The sequence below is a fragment of the Neoarius graeffei genome, chromosome 12 (genome assembly GCF_027579695.1).
Source record: "Neoarius graeffei isolate fNeoGra1 chromosome 12, fNeoGra1.pri, whole genome shotgun sequence".
NCBI lineage: Eukaryota > Metazoa > Chordata > Actinopteri > Siluriformes > Ariidae > Neoarius > Neoarius graeffei.
In genome coordinates, this window is record NC_083580.1 from 29,499,845 (window position 1) to 29,523,927 (window position 24,083).

At 41.3% G+C, this 24,083-nt stretch overlaps 1 pseudogene; it reads right to left on the minus strand.

The window, feature by feature from the left end:
- Window positions 1-1,176: 1,176 nt before the first annotated feature.
- Window positions 1,177-24,083, minus strand: part of LOC132894736 (electrogenic sodium bicarbonate cotransporter 1-like) — a 212,500-nt pseudogene continuing 189,593 nt past the window's right edge.

A 24,083-nucleotide genomic window follows, 5' to 3' on the forward strand; every position in this document is an offset into this window, starting at 1 on the left:
ATTATTGGTGGGACAGCAACTGAATGCTTTGTCATATATTGACCCATATTTGAGTTACTGTGAAACATACGGGTGGAAATGTAGCTTTTCAGACCTGTTGCTGTGCCTTAAATGAGCAGCAGCATACCTGGCTACTCTAACGTTAGCAGCACGTTTAGACATCATATTTACATTAACGGACAGCGTGGTCATCTTCTAGTTGTGTGTTCATCATGACATGTTTGTGCTCTATCAGCGCATTGCGATATGTTAAACGGAGGCAGAAACACGAATCTGTGAACAATGGAGTATGCACACTAGACAGCGTTTACAGTATGTAGACAGACATCCCAAGTCTCCCGGAAGTTCCAGGAGTCTCCCGCATATCGATAGTGGCTCCCTGATGCCCGCAAATTGGAGAATATCTCCCAGAATCTAGAGCAAGCAAGCAAGAGCGTGCACGCGAAACATTAATGTCTGCATCGCGCATATGATGGAGTGCATGAGGGAGAGCGAGAGAGACTGCGTGTGTGCCTGTTCATGTAGCACATGCTAGACAAAGAGCATCCTGATTGGTTTACAGACATCCAAACTCATTTCAGGGAGGTGTCGTGACACCCACCCCCACTGATAGGAAAAAAGTCATGCGTCACGACACCTCCCTGAAATGAGTTTCTGCAGGTTGGGATGTCTGTGTAGAGAGCATGCACACGAGACAGCATTTATGTAGAGAGCATGCACGCTAGACAGCGTTTATGTAGAGAGCATGCACGCTAGACAGCGTTTATGTAGAGAGCATGCACGCTAGACAGCGTTTATGTAGACAGCATGCACGCTAGACAGCATTTATGTAGAGAGTATGTTATGCACAACCTGTCAACCTCGATTACAATTTCCTATCTCTGTATTGGCCTAATTTAATGTTTTAAAGTAATTATTTTTTCAACTAAAATGAATGACTAAAACTGGACTAAAACCCTTTTAATTTTCGTCGACTAAAACTAGACCAAAACTATCAAGGATAGAATTGACTAAAATGTGACTAAAACTCATAAGCATTTCGTCCAAAAGACTAAGACTAAAACTAAATCAAAAATGGCTGCCAAAAACAACACTGGTGTATAGCTACTAATAGGCAGTTACTCAGAGCTGGACTAAGGTGGATAATTTGATGCATGTTGGGATCTCACTTCAGCTCTACAAGATATTGCTGGAAGGCTGATTCACACACATGCATATACACCTAAACCAGCCTCAATCATATGCTGTAACTTTCCAATGAGCCATGTACAGTGTCTTACAAAAGTATTCATCCCCCTTGGTGTTTGTCCTGTTTTGTCACATTACAAGCTGGAATTAAAATGGATTTTGGGGGGTTTAGCACCATTTGATTTACATAGCATGCCTACCACTTTAAAGGTGCAAATTGTTCTTTATTGTGACACAAACAATAATTAAGATGCAAAACCCCCCAGAAATCAGGAGTATGTATTCACCTCTTTTCATATGAAACCCCTAAATCAGAGCTGGTCCAACCAATTAACTTCATAAGTCACATAATTATTTGCTTAAGATCCACCTGTGTGCAAAGTGTCACATGATCAGCCACATGATGTCTGTATTAACCAACCTGTTCTGGAAGGATCCTTACTCTGCAACACTATTAAGCAAACAACAGGAAAACCAAGGAGCACTCCAAACAGGTCACAGACAAAGTTGTGGAAAAGTATAGATCAGGGTTGGGTTATAAAAATATATCCCAAACTTTGAATATCCCACGGAGCACCATTAAATCCATTATAGCAAAATGGAAAGAATATGGCACCACTACAAGCCTGACAAGAGAAGGCCACCCACCAAAACTCACAGACCGAGCAAGGAGGGCATTAATCAGAGATGCAACAAAGACACCAAAGATAACACTGAAGGAGCTGAAAAGATCCACAGCAGAGATGGGAGTAGCTGTCCATAGGACCACTTTAAGCCATACATTCCACAGAGCGGGCCTTTATGGAAGAGTAGCCAGAAAAAAGCCATTGATTAAAGAAAAAAAAATAAGAAAACACATTTGGAGTTTGCCCAACAGCATGTGGCAGACTCCCCAAACACATGGAAGAAGTTTCTCTGGTCAGATGAGACTAAAATTGAATGTTTTGGCTCTCATGGGAAACCATGTGTGACACAAACCCAACACTTCCCATCAACCTGAGAACACCATTCCTATAGTGAAGCATGGTGGTGGCAGCATCATGCTGTGGGGATGTTTTTCATCTGCAGGGACAGGAAAGTTGGTCAGGATTGAAGGAAAGATGGATGGCACAGGGCTATTCTGGAGGAAAACCTGTTTGAGTTGGCCAGAGGTTTGAGACTGGGACGAAGGGTTACATTCCAGCAGGACAATGACCCTAAACATACTGTGAAAGATACACTGGAGGAGCTTAAAGGGAAATATTTAAATGTCTTGGAATGGCCTAGTCAAAACCCAGACCTCAATCCAATTGACAATCTGTGGTATAACTTGAAGACTGCTGTACACCAACGCAACCGATCTAACTCGAAGGAGTCAGAGCAGTTTTGCCTTGAGAAGTGGGCCAGTGGCTAGATGTGCTAAGCTAATAGAGACATACTCCAAGAGACTTGCAGCTGTAATTGCAGCAAAAGGTGGCTTTACAATGTATTAACACTGGGGGTGAATATCTATGCACACTCCAGCTTTCTGTTTTTTCATCTTAATTATTGTTTGTGTCACAAAAAAGAAGCAATTTGTACCTTTAAACTGGTCGGCATTTTGTGTAAATCAAATGGTACTAACCCCCCAAAAATCCACTTTAATTTCAGCTTGTAATGTGACAAAACAGAACAAATACCAAGGGGGATGAATACTTTTGCAAGACACTGTAATCATAGTCATTTAGAATAGAAACATAAAGCTGTTTCCAGCCCTGTGTACCTTAAGAACAGGTGCCATAAAGACTGATAGGCCAGTCAGGAGGAAGACACTCACTCCAGTTACTCTCTGCTCCCTAAATCCAGAAGAATAAGTATATCCATCATTTATAAATAAATACACATGTTTATTCATGCCCACACATATTTGCATGTCATTAATTTTGCATATATGAGGATGAGGGTGAAGCAGTGGCTAAACTGAATGCATTACATTAGAGTCTAAAAGTCTGCTTCCAGCAGATTTGCTTTTATTCCAGCAGGTAAGAAAAACTAATGTAATCCTGACAGACTGTATAATCAAGATTCCATCATATAAGACCACCATATTTATTACTGTTATAATTTACTTACTGCAATATTGCATGACATATAAATGATCACTATAAATGAATAACATAAAATACGCAAAGGAATAGTCATTACCATTTGGATGAAACATATTACAAATACATCAATCAGCCATAACATTAAAACCATTGCCAGGTAAAGTGAATAACAGTGATTATCTCATTACAGTGGCACTTGTCAAGGGGTGGGACATATTAGGCAGCAAGAAAACAGTCAGTTCTTGAAGTTGATGTGTTGGAAGCAGGAAAAATGGGCAAGCGTCAGGATCTGAGCGACTTTGACAAGGGCTAGATGACTGGGTCTGAGCATCTCTAAAATGGCACATCTTGTGGGGTGCTCCCGGTATGTAGTGGTTAGTATCCACCAAAAGTGGCCCAAGGAAGGACAACTGGTGAGCCGGCGACAGGGTCATGGGTGTCAAAGGCTCACTGATTCGCATGGAGCATGAAAGCTAGCCCATATGGTCCAATCCCACAGAAGAGCTACTGTAGCACAAACTGCTGAAAAAGTTAATGCTGGCTAAAACAGAAAAGTGTCAGCATGAACTTTTTCAGAAGTTTGTGCTACAGTAGCTCTTCTGTGGGACTGGACCATTTGGGCCAGTCATCTAGCCATCACAATTTGGCCCTTGTCAAAGTCGTTTAGATCCTTATGCTTGCCCATTTTTCCTGTTTCCAACACATCAACTTCAAGAACTGACTGTTCTCTTGCTGCCTAGTATATTCCACCCCTTGACAGGTGCCACTGTAATGAGATAATCAATGTTATTCATTTCACCTGTCAATGGTTTAATGTTATGGCTGACCAGTGTAAAACATATTAAAACAGTGTGCAAACATATGAACACAAATTTGCATTTTATATAGATTCTTCAAACAGCTAAAACTCTTTTCAGTAATTTAAAAACCTTGTTTTCATACTTCAAATTGTCTTCCAGTAACAACTACAGTAATAAATATTATCTCTCTCTCCCTCTCTCTGTACCTGACACCAAGGAATTTGGGCTGTTCGCCTGGTGCTGATGTCTCTGTCTCCATTTTAAGTGAGTCAATGTGGGCAATAGAGATGACGGTGGCCACCACATACCATGGCAGGCCCATGAATGAACAGAGGATCATCAGCAAAGCCACCCAGAAGAGGTCCAGATGGTAACCAGCACCTTTCTACTCTTGACACACAGACACAACATTTCAGGAGGAATAACATTCTCTCCTCTTACAGTTTATTCATCCAAACTTGTCATTCAATAGCACAGTCCTAAAGTGTTGGCAGTGTAGGCAAAAACATGCATTTAGATGAATAGGTTTCTTTTTAAACTTTTTTTGTTTGTTCATTTTTTTTCGGAAACTAGCTATGCTAATTTTAAAATACACCAGTTAGAATCAAGCATCCTACTTACAAGACAGCAGTTCAGCCAGTTAAAGAAAGAATCAGCAGAGTATATGACCCAACAGACTTTCTCTTATATAAGACATGTAAACATGAGAAGGATCCCCTCTACTTTGTTGATTTACTGAGACTTGCGAATCAATGATTGTAAATAGGAGTGCGTTGTTGCCAGTTATCAGTTCATCACTGTGAATTGGACAACACACCTACATATTTGCATACACACCCTGAGTTTGTGCTCCTTCCTGTTGACGATGACAGCAGTGATTTGCTGGTCCATAAAGATGAGGATGGTGACGAGGAGTGCAGGGAGGAAGGAGCCCAGGTACACCCACGAGGGGTTTGCACCAAAAGGGGGCACAAACCAGCCACGGTTTGGACTTGTAGGCTGGACGGATGGATGGACACAAAAAAACCCCCCCACACACACAGGACTCATATGAGCAGTTCAGTCTGAGGCTGCTGGTAATTTTTCCTGGAGAGAAGCGTCAACAATACTTTCTGTAAGAACAAATCTCTCTCCCTCTTTCTGCATGCAATGTTGGTGTCTTTTTCACTGTAATAATCAGTATTAGACAGGAACAAGAGATTATAGTAGGACACAAGAAAAAACACACCACTCTCTCTCTCTCTCTCATACAACACACACACACACACACACACACACACACACACACCTTAAATTCACTTGGCACTTCTAGTTTTGGTGTGTCCACACCAACCAGCGCATCTATCCCACAGAAGATCAGAATGGCCAGAATGATTGCAAAGTCACTGATCAGCTTACGTACCTGTCAATGACGTAATCAATTCCTCAGTCCCCTTAATTGAAATTCTTGTAGCACGTTTCAAGGGTATACATACAAAAAAACAACTTTTTTTTTTTTTTTTGCCATAGCCAACACCAATAACTATTCCAGATTTCCTCTTCATGGTATACCAAAATATCAACACGTGGTAATACCCATAATGACATCTGATCAAGTCAATACCATTGATTAATTGTGATTTAAAAAAAAACCCTTGAGATCTTACCATAGAAATAGTTTAATTTAGTTTAGTTTAGGTTTGGCCTGTCCTGCAAAAATGCCACTAAAGATCAAGAATAAGTACAAGGCTGGAAACTAATGGAGATTAATGTGCTTTTAATGAGTAAGGATTGGATGGAATAACAGATTTTTGGCAGGATTTAGTGTTAGATTTTTCCACTTACACTACCAAACCCTGTTCGGCAAAGATGAGTTTTCATCTCTCTCTTTCTCTCTCTCTCTCTAAAAGTAAAAGTACTTTATAGATAGTAGTATTAATTAGCTGAATAATTATACCAATGCAAGGTCTTCACAAGCACAGTAAGAGAGGCGTGTGTGTGTGTGTGTGTGTGTGTGTGTGTGTGTGTGTGTGTGTGTGTGTGTGTGTGTGTGTTGGGGTGTGAAACTGATAGAATACATGACAATTTCGACTGGAAGGGTCATCTGACAAATTGTCAGCATTATCCATATACAGTAGCACACATGACTATATTCTGAGGAACCTGAAGTCCTTTAATGTTTGCAGCATGACGCTGGAGATCTTCTACCAGTCTGTTATTGCAAGTGCTATCTTCTTTGTGGCAGTATGCTTGGGGAGGCAGCAACAGAGCCAGAGAAACAAAGAAGCTCAACAAACTGATAAAGAATGCTGACTTCTGGACGGATGCCCCTAGATAGTTTTGAGATGGTCATGGAAAGGAGGACAGTAAGCAAACTCTTATCCATCCTGGAAAATATATCATATCCCTGCCACGCCCTATGCATCAAACAGCAGAGCATCTTCAGTAAAAGACTTATCCAGCTTCACTCTAGAAAGACTGGTACAGGAGGTCATTCTTACCAACAGTAAACATCCTGTACAACAGTTTATCACTGTGCCAGGACACTGGGCTTTATAGCCTATTCCTAGAATAAGGTCAATGGAAATATATTACATTTTTGCACTGGGTTGTATTTTGCTTACTGCACTGATGCTACTCATACAGTCAAAGTAAAAAGTTTGTGAACCCCTTGGAATTTTCTATATTTATGTCTAATTCCCATATAAAACATAGTCATATCTTCATGTAAGTTACAATAATGAACAAAGACAGTCTCCTATAACTAAAGATACACAGATTTTCAAACAATGTGTGACCATATTGAATAAATCATTCAAACTGTGAAACTGAAGGTCAGAAAAAGTAAGTGAACCCTAAGCTAATGACTTTTTAAAAAGCTCACTGCAGTCAGAATTTAGCACACCTGGGTTCCATTTAATGAAACGAGTTCAGAGGTGTGGCCTAGAATTACTTTGATTGATAAAACCCCCTGAAAAGTTTGAGTTTGAACTTTTGACAAGAAGCATATCCAGATGAGAATCATGCCTTGCACAAAAGAGCTATCTGAAGACCTAAGATCAAGAATTGCTAACTTACATAAGGCTGGAAAGGGTTACAAAGTCTTCTCAAAGATTTTAGGTATTCATCAGTCTACTGTCAGGCAAGTTGTCTATAAATGGAGATGATTAGGTATTGTGGCTACTCTGCCTAGAAGTGGGTGCCCCGCCAAGATGACCCCAAGAGCACAACGCAAAATCATTAATGAGATAAAGAAGAACCCGAGAATGACAGCAAAAGACTTGAAGATGTCATTAGAACTGGCTAACATCTCTGTTCGTGATTCAACAATACGCAAAACATTGAACAAGAAAGGAGTCCATAGCAGGACACCAAGAAGGAAGCCACTGCTGTCAAAAATGAACATTGCTGCACACCTGAATTTTGCAAAAGAGCATTTGGACACTCCACAATGGTACTGGGAAAATGTTTTGTGGAGTGATGAAACCAAAATTGAACTATTTGGGAGGAACAAGCAGAACTCCATTTGGCATAAAAAGGGCACTGCATATCAACATCAAAACATCATCCCTACAGTAAAGTGTGGTGGAGGGAACATCATGATTTGGGCCTGCTTTGCTGCATCAGGGCCTGGACAGCTTGCCATCATTGAGGGGAAAATTAATTCCCAAATTTATCAACAAATTCTCCAGGATAATGTGAGGGTGTCTGTCTGTCAACTGAAGCTCAGAAGGGGCTGGGTGATAAAACAGGACAATGACCCCAAACATCGCAGCAAATCCACAGCACAATGGTTTCAGAAGAACAAAATCCACTTTTTGGAGTGGCATAGTCAGAGCCCAGATCTCAATCCTATTGAGATGCTGTAGAATGACTTGAAGACAGCCATACACAGAAGACAACCCAAGAATATGGAAGAGTTAAGGCAGTTCTGCAGGGAAGAATGGGCTAAAATTCCCCCTGCACGATGTGCAGGTCTGATCTGCAGTTACAGGAAGCGCCTGGTTGAGGTCATTGCTGCCAAAGGAGGGTCAACCAGTTATTAAATCCAAAGGTTCACTTACTTTTTCCACCACTCCTGTGAATGTTGAATGCATTTGTACAATAAAGTCATGAAAAAGTAGAATTTTTTTTGTGTTATTGGCTTAAGCTCATTGTGTATATCAGTACCTGTGACTTGGATGAAGATCAGATCACTTTTTATTACCAATTCATGTAGAAAACCAGATAATTCCAAAGGGTTCACATACTTTTTACTTTGACTGTATCATTGCACTGTGCTTGTTCTGTTGATCACAGCTACTTTGCTGCACATCCATGGTTCCATATCTGCTGTTTTTGCATCGTTTGCAACAGACATTACATTAAATGTTGATGTTAGTACTCTAGTATTGCACTGCCACTTTCATATTTACTCTGAAAACTTGTGTGTGTATCGTCGGCATCCGTCCGTCTCGCCTGTTGTGGACTTGCAGGGTTGCAATGTCTGCTATGGCTGAACAAACCAATGCGCGAGTGGCAGTCCTTCCCGCACTTCTGACAGGTGAAGGTGGAGCATTCCTGGGCTGTTATAGCCAGTTTCCTCAATCTCTGCTTCTCTGCTGCTTTCTCAGCTCTAGCAGTCTCAGATTCCAGGACACCTTTCCTTACACTGCTTCTCCAGGCTACCCTGTCCTCTGCCAAATCTTCCCATTCATTTACTGAGATGTTGCAGGCCTTCATGTCCCTCTTGCACACATCCTTGTATCTCAGATGTGGGCGGCCCCTGGGTCTTGTTCCTTCAGCTAGTTCGCCATACAGTATGTCTTTGGGAATTCTGCCATTGTCAAGTCTTCTAACATGGCCAAGTCATCGGAGACAATGCAGGGACAGTGTTGCAAACAAGCTGGGGACCTTGGCTCTTTGGAGGACTTCTGTATTTGTCACCTTGTCCTTCCAGGTGATTCCCAGGATTCGCCGCAAACACCGAAGGTGGAAACTGTTCAGCCGTGACTCCTGGTGAGCATAAGTTGTCCAGCACTTGCTGCTGTATAGAAGTGTGCTTAGGACGCATGCTTGATATACCTGCACCTTGGTGTTTATGGTGAGCATTCGGTTGTCCCACACTCTGCTTTTAAGTCTGGACATTGTTGCAGCAGCCTTGGCTATTCTGTTGTTGATTTCCACATCCAGAGATAGATTGTCGGTCATTGTGGATCCAAGGTAGGTGAAGGCATTTACCACTTCGAGAGGTGTGTCGTTAATCATCAGCACTGGCGGTTCTGTTGGATCCTGTCCCATGACCTTGGTCTTTTTGGTGCTTATGGTCAGACCAAATTCCTTACAGGCATGGGAGAATCTGTCCAGCATGTTCTGCAGTTCCTCTGCTGTGTGAGCCACCAGTGCTGCATCATCTGCGAAGAGCAGCTCGCGAATTAATAAATGTCTAACTTTAGTCTTGGCCCTGAGTCTTGCCAGGTTGTATAATTTCCCACTGGACCTGCTATGTAGATGGACACCATCCATTGACTCCTGGAAGGCATAGGATAGCATGGCCGAGAAGAATATCCCAAACAGGGTTGGAGCCAGAACACTGCCTTGTTTAACACCACTGCTGGTCTTGAAGGGTTCAGATGAGATGCCATTGTTGATAATCACACAGTGAGTGTTTTCGTGGAAGGATTTGATTATGCTGAGAAGGGTGGGTGGGCAGCCAAACTTTTCCAATATCTTGAACAGACCATCTCTGCTGACTAGATCGAATGATTTTGTGTGTGTGTGTGTGTGTGTGTGTGTGTGTGTGTGTATATATATATATATATATATATATATATATATATATATATATATAAAATGATATTACACGGTGGTACAAAGATATGAAATTTGCCTTTGAGTGGTGAATATATTTCACGAGTGAGTGGAGTGAATGAGTGAAATATTTTTCAACACAAGAAGATAAACTTCATATCTTCGCACCACCATGTAATATTCTTTTCATTATATAGACACATCCACAAAAAAATGCAAGTTAATCAAAATAATTTTAATTTTGAACTGATTCGCCATTTTGACAATGCACGTCCAAACGGCAGGAAAACATTGGGAGTGCTGTCATTGGAGTGAAATACTGGAAATTATTATACATGTATTCTATTCCATTCTAGTGGGTTTATTGATGGCATGCAATGTTATCATATCGCTTATCCTCCATGTATTATACCACTCTCCCCAATGGAGAATGAGCGTGCAATATTGTTCTAATATTGCACATTGTCAAGACAACGTCACACATCGGAGCTCATGTGAAGATCCAATGACAAAACTTTTCAGCTGCGCAGGCGCGGAATCATTTCTTTGTCAGACGGGATGAGGCTAATCCAGTACTAGGTTTAAGCATTAAATAAATAAACTGGGCGGCACGGTGGTGTAGTGGTTAGCGCTGTCGCCTCACAGCAAGAAGGTCCTGGGTTCGAGCCCTGGGGCCGGCGAGGGCCTTTCTGTGTGGAGTTTGCATGTTCTCCCCGTGTCAGCGTGGGTTTCCTCCGGGTGCTCCGGTTTCCCCCACAGTCCAAAGACATGCAGGTTAGGTTAACTGGTGACTCTAAATTGACCGTAGGTGTGAGTGTGAATGGTTGTCTGTGTCTATGTGTCAGCCCTGTGATGACCTGGCGACTTGTCCAGGGTGTACCCCGCCTTTCGCCCGTAGTCAGCTGGGATAGGCTCCAGCTTGCCTGCGACCCTGTAGAAGGATAAAGCGGCTAGAGATAATGAGATGAGATGAGATAAATAAACTGAAAACTGAAACTAAAGATGCACTGAACACCTGAAAGACTACCAAAACTTCATATATTCCTTATGCATATTTACAAGAGAAGAACATACCAACGGATATCGAAAAACTGGAAAAGAGACACGTCGGAGGTGGCACGATGGTGTAGTGGTTAGCACTGTCATCTCACAGCAAGAAGGTCCTCAGTTCAAGCCCAGCGGCTGGCGAGGACCTTTCTGTGTGGAGTTTGCATGTTCTCCCCGTGAACATGTTTCCTCTGGGTGCTCCGGTTTCCCCCACAGTCCAAAGACATGGAGGTTAGGTTAATTGGTGGCTCTAAATTGACCGTAGGTGTGAATGTGAGTGTGAATGGTTGTCTGTGTCTATGTGTCAGCTCTGTGATGACCTGGCAACTTGTCCAGGGTGTACCCCGCCTTTCGCCCGTAGTCAGCTGGGATAGGCTCCAGCTTGCCTGCGACCCTGTAGAACAGGATAAGCGGCTACAGATGATGGATGGATGGATGGATGGATGGATATAATTGCTCCATCGAATGTGTCTGTATATGTGACGCCTGCGAGCGTTTCGGGGGCGGTGCCTCTGTTGACAGCGCGGAGCTGGAAGTTGATTGTGCTGAATGTCGCCAGCTGCGAAGCCTTCACCTGGGCCTATTAATAGGACTTTGTTTGGGTGTGAGGGGCCGTGAGCGTTAGGCTTCACGTTGGCCATGGGTTTGGTAATTTGTATTTGTTAAAATTGTATGAATTCCAGTAAAGAGCATGATTTTCTGTTTTGAGTGCCTTATTTTGGGTTTGGGGTTATTTGTTTGAGTCAGAATGTAACATAAATGGGGGCTCGTCTAATTGCGATTTTGATTAGTTTCTGTTTATTTTATTTAGCCTAATTTAAATAGATTGGGTGAGTATAGGGTTAGTGGGTCCTTATTGGAGTAAGTCTCAAAAGGTAAATAAACTGTGTGCAAATGAATGTGATTTCCCCCTGGTAGGTATAGCGGCGTGTTTCATTTTGAGACACGTCGGATTTGTTTGGTTGGTTTTTTTTTTTTGTAGTGTTGTGGTGAAGGCGAGTAGAAGCAACGCTCGGGAGCAAGCCGCGGTTTTGCCTGTCGTTGCTGATTGCCAGTCGCGGCGGGCTTTCTGCTGCACTGTAAGCCCGGACTTTGTATTTAATTAAATGTTTTAATACAATGTACGTAAAAATTTAAGTTTGACTGCATTACTAAAATATTAAGTATATTCTACTAATTTGTACACAGTCAAGTGTTAAGTTTAAGTTGAATGGCCTTAAAATTCTAAGTTTTAGTCATGACCACACCTCTTTTTTTAATCTGCGCAGAGTTGTGAAGCCGCCATTTTAACTTTCACAGATCAGCAGCGGTTACGTGAGGTTTGGTAAAATTCAGAGTGAGCTTTAGTCAACGTTTCTTCTCTGAACTTAGTATTTTGGATCCTGACTGCCGGTGGGAATGTTTGTTTTAACTTTAAGAGCAGTGGAAATCGCGTGTTTGACAGTTACAGGTGGTATTTTACCAATTTCACGTCATTTTCATCTGTTGGCTAAGTTGCTTTTGTCACTGTGGAGAGCTCTCTGGATTTGGAATGGGACACTTTCAAGGGCGTAACCATGGTATAAACATTGGGGGGGTCCAAATTTGAGCCCTTCCCAAAATATTTTTAAGTGCATTTCGTGCAGTTTTTATATGGGCCTATTGATAAAGATGTGCTTATCTAGAACATTGTTTTGATGAATACAATTACCAATGAACATGTTAACATTTATATCTTGTTTTTTTTTTTTTTTTTTATTGTGTATCAGGCAAAACACAAAACAGAATGTGCAACTGCAAAACATGTAACGCAATACAACATACAAAAAACATGTAAAACATTGCATGAAAATCTGTCACACCAGAGCTAGTCACACACACACAAACAAACACACACACACACACACATTTCAAACAAATGCAGAAATGCCAAATTGCTACAAAAAAATGGCTACCAAAGCAATAGAAAGGAGCATTACCCTGGTTAATAGGTCAAAACAACATAGAACTTTGTAGAAAATATATTGACTTTATCTAAATAAATGGCCCAAAAATATGGAGGCGTTCAAGAATAGAGGGCTACCGCATGACGTCACCGTACCGCGAGATTTTGTTAGGGCGCCATATTGGAAGACCTCAAGTATATACATACAAAACAAACTACGAGCGAGAGTGAAGTGACACGATGGCTGATAAGTCTGGTTATGTGAGTACATTACCAGCTGCAGAAAGGGCACGGTATGTGGAGAAACTGGCTGTGATTGATGGGTTTGACCCATATGATAAGGCAGGGGCGCAGATAGGATTTTTGAACTGGGGGGGACTGAGCTGTCAGCAAATGATTCCATTTTGTGTGTATATATATATATATATGTGTATATATGTATATATATGTGTGTGTGTATATATATATATATATATATATATATATATATATATATATATGTGTGTGTGTGTGTGTATATATATATATATATATATATATATATATATATATACACACACACTACCGTTCAAAAGTTTGGGGTCACTTTGAAATGTCCTTATTTTTGAAAGAAAAGCACTGTTCTTTTCAATGAAGATCACTTTAAACTAATCAGAAATCCACTCTATACATTGCTAATGTGGTAAATGACTATTCTAGCTGCAAATGTCTGGTTTTTGGTGCAATATCTCCATAGGTGTATAGAGGCCCATTTCCAGCAACTCTCACTCCAGTGTTCTAATGGTACAATGTGTTTGCTCATTGCCTCAGAATGCTAATGGATGATTAGAAAACCCTTGTACAATCATGTTAGCACAGCTGAAAACAGTTGAGCTCTTTAGAGAAGCTATAAAACTGACCTTCCTTTGAGCAGATTGAGTTTCTGGAGCATCACATTTGTGGGGTCGATTAAATGCTCAAAATGACCAGAAAAATGTCTTGACTATATTTTCTATTCATTTTACAACTTATGGTGGTAAATAAAAGTGTGACTTTTCATGGAAAACACAAAATTGTCTGGGTGACCCCAAACTTTTGAACGGTAGTGTGTATACATGTTATTTCACCTCCCTCACTGCCATCACCAGGAACTACCTGCAGGCCAGGACAATGATAACATTTTAACATAGCCTATGGAAATCCAAAGTTTACACATTATCATCACGCACAGAAATTGCAAAACTAGTTTTAAAACCGCTAAGTTCCAACTGTTAAACATAGCGAGAGGCTGGGCTACGTGTGTGTGTGTGTAAAGTGTAAACCAGTGCATCCTGACTTTCTAACTATGCCTGTGTGTTGCGTGAGCGGCAGTCAGTCAACAACTCTTCGCAAAGTTTCCTTATGAAACAATATGCTCGCTGAAATTATGGCAGGGAACGCCAGATTAAACATTAAAACTGCCTTCTGAGCACTGTATCTACAGGCTACCACCGAAAGAAGGAGGCTACCAGAAAGGCATCTCTACTCCGTACGATTTTACTTTCACTACGACATTACTTTGAACAGACTATCAAAAAATTGCAAGGTGATATGATAAAGTAAGGCACAGTTTACTTACAGTCGTTTTTTTTTTTTTTTTAAACGATGCAATTGTTTTCTGCCTTTCGGCACCCTTCATCATGCCGTGTTGGGGTCCTGAACTAGGAGGCGCTGTCCCTGATATGCCTGTCAAACTTGTTGTAGGTAACCATAGCAACCAAGCTCGAGCTCGCAACCTGTGCAGTCTGCGCAGTTGCAACTATGTATACACTGCTGTGCATCTTTTGATTTTTCCGTGAGGTTTGCCTTATGCAAAGAAAGACAGCATAGACGTTTTTTCCTCCCTATAAGTGGGGGGGACCGAATGAGGTGAATTTAAATCTGGGTGGGACGAATCCCCCCCGTCCCCCCCTCTATCTGCGCCCGTGTGATAAGGCTCGGGGCAAGGGAGAATGGAAACATAAGGAGGACCTGACACCAATTCTGCCATCTGTTTGCTACCCAGACATTGTAAACTATTTGTTGTTTACACCCAGTGCCTACACTGCTGATGACTTGAAGGCCTACAAAGGGCTACAGGCTTACAATTATGTTGTTAGTGGCTTGGTTCATGATATTACAGCTGTTGTTAAGAATAACCTACATATAGTTATGGCCAAGGTAATCTTGTTGATATTTATCTTTTAATAATATATCTTTTCAGTTGAAAAATTAATACTTTTTGCTACTATTAAGGTATCCATAATTTAGGTTAATTTATCCAAATTATACATATGTATTTATGATCTATGCCTACACAACAACTATGCTTTATTTATATAATAGGAGGGAGAGCAAGCCCCAAACCATCCTAAAATTATTATTATTATTATTAAATTGTAGAAGTCTGGGAGGCTTGCTCCTCATACAGTTATCAACTTGGGGCCAGTTTAGCATGTTTTAAATCTGAATTTCTTGCGTTTGCTTACCTCAAAGTGTCCGCAGATCATGCACAGACTTATCCATTATATCCACAGTTTTTTGCCAAGTCTCACACAGGTTTCTTTCAAGTCTACTTTTGGGCCAATAAATCATAAATAAAACAGCTCAGATTTGTTTGTTTAAGTTGTTTGCCACTCCACTTTATTCTCGTGGGTTCACATACCGCTGCCGTTATTTCCCCCTAATCACGAGTTTGTTGGTCTTCCAATATGGCGCAGGGTCTGTTTACTTCCGGTTTCGGGTGACGTCAGTGAAATCCCTCTATAATGACTGACCAAAATAATAATTTTATTTAATTTATTTACATTTAATTAAAGGACAGTATGCTCTTATTACTAGCCTACTGATGACATGCAGCCTATGATGAGGTTAAAAATAAAGTTGTTTTAAGGACTCGTAATACAATGCTCTTTACCAGTTCATCTTCAGAGCAGGTCTCTGTCTGTTCCCTTCCTCCATCATGCCTGTGACTCTCTGTGACAGACTCATCATGTCTGTGACTCGTCTGGAAAAAAAGGCGAATGTCAGCCCGTTGGTCCTTCCAAGGGTGTAAAAACGGTGTTGATATTGGTGGGGACATAATTTGGCCAAGCGCCCCAGTGCGCCATGGTTGTCGCATGAAATGTGGCCTACACTGTACAAATGATTGGTTGTCCATTCCTTTGTGTTATTTTGATTTTTAGCACCAGGTACACTCAGTCTTAGACTTAGGCTAACATCTGCATGTATACGGGCAATACATTATCACACAGAGAAAGTGGACATTGAAGTTGCTGTGAATTTCGCTGTAGTGGATGACCTACCCAAAATACAACAACACAATCAATCAAAATTATGTGCTGCTGCTTCATTTTCACACAACTTTTACTATTTTCACACATTTGAAACATCATGTGCTTCCTTTTGAGTTACTGCAATTTCAGAATCTGGAAGTAATGTAGGTATGGGTGGTAGAAGTGTCAAGAGTTTTGGTAGTTGTAGTGCATTTTGCAAAAATGTTTATTCATTAAGTTGAAAGGGTTAAGTGACCATTGTTTCACATTTTTACATTTTATTGCAGAGGTTACATACATACGCATATACACATGCATATATACATATGTATATACATGCAAACAATGAGCAAGAAAAAAGTAAATATAAGTAAACATTTAGCATTACCTACAAGCATTTATGTGTGTGTGTGTGTGTGTGTGTGTGTGTGAGAGAGAGAGAGAGAGAGAGAGAGAGAGACAGACAGACATAGAGAGAGATTGCAAACAGAAACTCCTTGCTGTTACAGGATCATATGACAAAAATGTCATATTATGTCTTCCTTACGTTTTCTTTTATTGCCCGACATCACTGCCTGTGTGCTGTTTTGCTGTAGCAGCGAGCTGGATGCTGATTTTACCGCTTGCTACTGCTTACAGCCAATGACAACAAAAAACCATAGCAACGTCAAGGCAACGGGAGGTGGGCCAATCAAAAACCATAGCAACGTCAAGGCAACGGGAGGTGGGCCAATCAAAAACCATAGCAACGTCAAGGCAACGGGAGGTGGGCCAATCAAAAACCATAGCAACGTCAAGGCAACGGGAGGTGGGCCAATCAAAAACCATAGCAACGTCAAGGCAACGGGAGGCGGGCCAATCAAAGCTTCATAAAGCTTTTTTACCTGCTGTCCCCACCAATAGTCAGCCGTCTTTGAGAGGTCTGTTCACAACTGAAAATTAGCTGGAAGCGATACCGCGTTTGGTGTTTTTATTCAGCGTTTCCCGCATCGCGGCTTCTCCATTCAAAAATGGTATGGACATTTTAAACTCAGCTGAATATTGGTATGGACGCGTCCATACGCATTTTTACGCCCATGGGTCCTTCCTTTTCTTTGCGGCTACCGCCATTTGAATGTGTCCACCAGCAGCCTACCTGACAGTCCGACTGAGTGGATTTTCAAACCAACGAACCACATGGGCTGACCCAAGTGCACAATCATAGGGGGTGGTCGCAAAGGTTTTTTTGTTTGTTTGTTTCTCTGTGCTTCCTAAATTGAAAGTAAATCGGACATAACAAGGATTCATTATATAGCCATGGTTCAGGATGGCATATTATTTGTCTCATATTGATTTAATACGCCAAATATTGGGGGGGACAGATTGGTACTTTCCCAATATTGGGGGGGACATGTCCCCCCCAGTGCCTATGGTCGTTACGCCCATGGACACTTTTGAAAACTTTTCGGATAATGTAAGTATACAGCACAACCATATCATAGGTTTAATCATTTATATATTGTACGATTACGGTAAGTAGCTAACGTTAGAATTGACGTTCTTCCCCCCATTAGCTAAGTGCTCACTAGCTGTTAGCTGCATTGAACACCCGACCGACAGCACAGAAAACGCGCTCTTCCACGCTGCGCAGCACAAGGGAGAAGGAGAGAGAAAGGAAGGCGACGGTCCGTTGGTGTATCACTGTTTGGATTTATTTGGACATGTTATTTGGTTAAGTAGGTTTTTGGTGTGTCAGTTCATCACTATTGCTTACCTTTTCCATCCTCTCTCTCTCCCTCTCTCTCTGAAAGTAAATATTTCTGTCAGTGAAAATTTTATATAGTATATGCATATTTTCTCAGTCCTGCCATTAAGAAAGATGAACACCATGCTGTCAGTCTTGTGAATCCAGGATTTGATTGTTTTTTTTTCTGCTCCTTTTTTTTGTAAATGTGCTATCTACAATAAAAGAGAATGTACATTTGTTTTCTTTTTTTGTTCATTAAAGTTAATATTGCTATTTATATTGCATTAAACCAACTTGGCATTTAGTGTAATGAAGTTAATGTTACATTTAATGATTATACAAAGCAATTGGTTTAGCAAAAGATTTTAAGTTAAATCAACTTGGTATTTAGTGTGTTGTACTTTAAAATAGCAATTCCATTCCCATCAAGCATTTAAGTTTAATTCACTCAAGTTTTGATTATACATTACTTAATTTTTTTTAAGGCAACTGGTTTCCTCAATTTTTTAAGTAAACTCAACTTATCCGGGCTTACAGTGAAGAGGATATTAAGATTTTAAATATTAAAGCAGTTAAGTGAATTAGACTTATCATATTAAGTTCTGAGCATTCTAGTCTTAAGTAGACTGCACAGTTTTTGTTTAGTTCATTAAGTCGTTCAAGTTGATTGTACTTGACAAATTCATTTTCTCTACTCTTCATAACTTAAACCACTTAAGGCAATCGCTTTACGAAAGTTGTTTAAGTGTACTCAACTTATCCGGGTTTACAGTGTGGTAACAGTGCATAAGTACCCCTCGCTTGTAACTGCAGGAAGACTAGGCATACCGTAAGTAGGGTTTTTTTTGGGTTGTAGTTAGTCGGGGGGGATCGCGTTTTATTTGTACTGGTTTCTGCGTATTCGCCAGCATGGATGCAAAGTCATTTTTTGAGACTCCACGCGAGTCATATTTGGACAGGTGCACGAAGGAAACATTACTGGAAATTGCCTCCCATTATAAGGTTTCTATTCCAGATAAGGAGCGCAAATTGAAAGATAGGGTTAAACTGTTCCTGATAGAAGCTTTGCATGAGCAGGGAATTTTGCTTGAGGAACCTGGCCCTAAGCCCGTTTTAGTTGAGGAAAATAAAACTGAGGGATTAACGTTTGAACAGAGAATGAAATTATTACAGCTGCAGATAGAGCAAGAAAAACTGAGGAGGGATTCAGAGAACAGCCGTATTGCGTTAGAGAAGGCAAAACTGGACCTAGAGTTCCTTAGGCTTGATTTAATTAAGGATGGGAAATTGGTTATGGAGGGTTCGAAGGAGGTGTCCTCTAGCCTACGTTTAGTTCCGCAGTTTAATGACCATGATCCAGATGTGTTTTTTACCCTATTTGAACGTGTAGCAGATACCAGAAACTGGGCGAATGAGCACAGGTGTTTATTGCTGCAGTGTGTTTTGCAGGGGAAAGCGCAAGAGGCATACTCATCGTTGCCCTTGGGTGATTCAAAAGTCTACTCTAAAGTAAAAGCTGCCGTTTTGCGAGCATACGAGCTCGTACCAGAGGCGTATCGCTTGAGATTCCGGCAGGCAAAAAAAGTAGGGCAGACTCATCTGGAGTTGGCAAGGGAATTGCGCAAACATTTCACACGATGGTGTTCTGCTAGCGGAGTCCAAACCTTTGATGACTTGTTTGATTTGATGTTACTTGAGCAGTTTAAATCTGCTATTTCTGAACGTGTAGCTATTTACATCTCTGAGCTTAAGGCTAAAACATCTGAAAAAGCAGCGGAATTGGCAGATGAGTTTACATTAATACATAAGAGCAGTTTGCAATCTGTTGGTAAATCTGGGGTTAATATAGCGCAGGGGTGGAATCGACTATTTCCGGTGTCTTCTACGTCGTTGCAAAATTCGGCATCGGACGTATGTAATTATTGTCACGAAATTGGGCATCGGAAGGTAGATTGCCCCGCCCTAAAGAAAAGACCAACGCGCTCGAGTGATAAATATGTTAAACCGAATGTATTAGCGGGGCCTTTCCATTCCATCGAGTCAACTAAGCATAGTTTGGGGGAGGGCCGAGGTGTCGCTAATGCCAAGGATTGTTTGCTTTCATATTTGCCTTTCATTACTGACGGTTGTGTTTCTTTTCAAGGTCAACCCACTGTGCCTGTAAAAATCCTACGAGACACGGGCGCGATGGATTCGTTCATCTTGCAGTCTGTGCTGCCATTTAATAAGCAGTCTTATACTGGTGAAAGTGTTCTGATCCGTGGCATTGGTTTGAATACTATCTCTGTTCCCCTTCACAGGCTTTACATCCAATCTGATTTCGTGCAGGGGGAAATTATCATTGGTGTCCGTCCTGCTCTTCCAGTAGATGGGGTTCATGTTATACTGGGAAATGCAATTGCGGGGTGTCGTGTTTGGGGGGGATGTGCCTGCACCTGTTGTATGTGATTTACCAATTGCAGCAGATTGGGCCCCAAGTAATGAGGAGTTGAGCTTCTCCTGTGCAGTTACTAGGTCAATGAGTGCCGCTGAACCAGTGGTGCCATTTGATGAGCGGGGGGAGAGTTTTAGCTCTGTGCTTGGGGTTCCTGACTTGTCTGACCTACCTTTTCCTTTGTCAGGGGAGGAGTTAAGCAGGGAGCAGGCTGCTGACCCAGGGTTAGCTGGTTTGTTTAAAAACGTTTTGTCTCCCACAGACGCACGAGGAGCAGCGAGGGGATACTTCATGGAAAATGGGGTGCTCTTCCGTAAATGGATGCCACAAGGGGAAGATTTTGTGGGGGACGCTTATGTGCAGGTGGTGATCCCTGCTAAATTTCGGGATTCTGTATTACAGGTTGCACATGACCGGTGTGGGCATGGGGGTGTGAGGAAGACCTATGACCGTGTCCTCCGAACCTTCTTTTGGCCGCACATTAAAAGGGATGTGTCTGCATATATAGTCATGTCATACCTGTCAGGTCACGGATAAGCCTAATCAAACTCTCAAACCTGTTCCCTTGCGTCCGATTGTAGCCATGGGCGAACCTTTTGAGCATATTGTTATCGATTGCGTAGGCCCACTGCCAAGGTCAAAGAATGGCAGTAATTATATTTTTACGTTAATGTGCCTGAACACTCGCTACCCCTTTGCTTTTCCGCTGCGCACCATCTCTGCGAAGGCGGTTCTGCGGGCTTTGGTTCAGTTTATGTCCGTTTTCGGTATCCCAAGATTTGTGCAAAGTGACCGTGGGTCTAATTTTACTTCCCGCGTTTTTGAGGGCGTTTTAAAGCAACTGCGCATACAACATCTTACATCCACGCCGTACCATGCTCAATCGCAGGGTTCAATCGAAAGATTTCACCAATCTATGAAGTCTCTCTTGCGTGCCTATTGCGTGCAGCTGGATGCAGACTGGGAAGAGTCTTTACCGTGGCTCATGCTGGCTGCACGCGAAGTGGTGCAAGAGAGCACTGGGTTTAGCCCAAATGACTTGGTTTTTGGACACAAAGTGCGGGGACTTTTGTCAGTTTTGGGGGACGTGGGTAGATCAGTTGTTCCGCCCTCCAATGTTGAAGGTTATGTACTCGGTTTCAAAGACAGGCTGGCGAGGGCGCGGGATGTAGCAAGAACAAATTTGGAGGGTTCTCAAAAGAAAATGAAACGCCTGTATGATCGATCCATAGAGCGTAGATCCTTTGAAGTTGGTGACCAAGTGCTTGTGCTTTGTCCGTTAGGTGGGTCACCATTAGAGTCCAAATTTGAGGGTCCCTATTCCGTTATTCGCCGGATCTCCGATGAAAATTATTTAGTGGCAACTCCATCCCGTCGAAAAAAATCTACACTGTATCACGCCAATTCAATGAAGCCCTATTATGAATCTTCGTGCCCCCACCCAGTCTTAGCCTCTGCTCCGGATTTGACTGGGGAAAGTGGGCATGAAATTCTCGACCCAAATGATGGCGTTCTTCGGGGGCGTTTGAAAAATTCAGAGTGTTTGTCAAAATTGGATGGGATACTGGTGTATTTGACAGAGCCTAAACGAGAGGATTTAATTCGCCTCGTACGTGCATTTCCTGCTTTGTTTGGGGATACTCCATCTCGAACCACTTGGATCGAGCACGATATTGATGTTAGTGATTCGGCCCCGGTGCGGCAACGCTTTTATCACGTGTCACCAGAAAAACGTCGAGTGCTGGAGTCGGAGGACTGCGATTTTAGGCTCTGCGTTTTCCAAAAAAAAAAAAGAAAAAAAAGGGGGGGGGGGCGTGTGACTCCTGCGAGCGTTTCAGGGGCGGTGCCTCTGTTGACAGCGCGGAGCTGGAAGTTGATTGTGCTGAATGTCGCCAGCTGCGAAGCCTTCACCTGGGCCTATTAATAGGACTTTGTTTGGGTGTGAGGGGCCGTGAGCGTTAGGCTTCATGTTGGCCATGGGTTTGGTAATTTGTATTTGTTAAAATTGTATGAATTCCAGTAAAGAGCATGATTTTCTGTTTTGAGTGCCTTATTTTGGGTTTGGGGTTATTTGTTTGAGTCAGAATGTAACAGTATAATAATAATAATAATAATAATAATAATAATAAATAATATTGGCTGGCCTTTTTCGCAGTATATCATATACATTCCATTCAGCTAGCATGATATTGAATGAGTCGAAGACTCTTTCAGTATCATGCTAGCTGAATGGAATGTATCTGATATACCACGAAAAAAGCTAGACAATATTATTTAATTATACATACAGGACATTTTTTCGATGGAATAAAAATATTTATTCTATTCCCTTCTAGCGGGATTCATTCGTTTGGTTTGATAGCATGCAATATTGTTAGCATATCGCTTATCCTACCTGTATTACATTGCCCTACCCAATGGAGAATGAGTGTTGAATATGATTTACGATACTGCATGTATGGATCCATTGTTGCCGACAAGACATGAAGTTACACGTCAGAGACATAAAACTTCTGCACTAGCGAGCAACTGTGACAATTTGTAAACAAACATGGCATCCAGGTTTGCTTTGTTAAATATGGAAGATTTTGAGAGAATTTTGAAAGAAAAAAATGTCTTGAACATCTGAAAGAAATGTGTGTGTGTATAATAATAATATTGGCTGACTTTTTTGTGGCATATCAGATATATTCCGTTCAGCTAGCATGATACTGAACTCGTCTTTGACACTTTCAATATCATGCTAGTTGAATGGAATATATCTGATATACCACTCAACGCCAACCAATATTATTTAAATATGTCACTCAGATCTGTGATGTATTTTGTATGAAAAATATGAGTTTTTCAACACAATAAGATAAACTTCATATCTTCAAGCCAAGGTGTGATTTTCTTTTTATTATATTGACACATTCACAAAAAAAGTATCCAAATTTATCAAAACAATTAATCGAGAGCCTCATGATTGAGGATATTGAAAATTATTATACATACAGGACACTCTTTCCAGGGAATAAAAACATTTATTCTATTCCCTTCTAGCAGGTTCCATTCATTTGGTTTGATAGCATGCAATATTGTTAGCATATCTCTTATCCTACATGTATTATGTCACTCTATCCAATGGAGAATGAGTGTTGAATATGGTTTGATATTGCATGGTTGTCAAGATAACATGGCGTCAAACGTCGGAGCTGATGGAAATATCCAGTGAGAAAGTTTTCTGCTGCACATGCACAGAAGCATTTCTTTGCTCACTAGGAAAGAGAAAGATGTGTTGAACACCCGAAAGGCTACCAAAACTTCATTAGATATTCTTCACGCATATTTACAAGCAATGGCGAACCGTTACTTTTAGAGCTGGGACTTCAGCTCAGCCAAAACTTAGCAAAAAGCAACAGGACAAAGGATATATATTTTTTTTTTAACTGAATGTGTTTATTTATTTTTTTATTATTCTGAATACTCTTATACACTCAGCTTTTCGGATTGCTGCAAATCTATCTGCATGGAAATAACCTGCAAAGACAGTACTGCAACTGTGTGTGTGTGTGTGTGTGTGTGTACCATGGTGGGGAAGAATCTGCTGGTTTTAAACTTCTTCAAGGCCATAGAACAGGTATAGGTGCCCAGGAACAGGATAAATGACATCAGTATGATGTCAGGAACAAAGGCGCAGGATCCTCCTTGCAGGACTCCACCCCACTCCAAACACTCTGACCGAGTTAATGATGACCAGGTAGAATTCCACTGCTGCTGGCCATGTACACACACACACACACACACAAACAAAATAAATAATTTTAAAAATCGTATTTTACAATAACTTTTTAATAATGTTATGTAAATGTTTA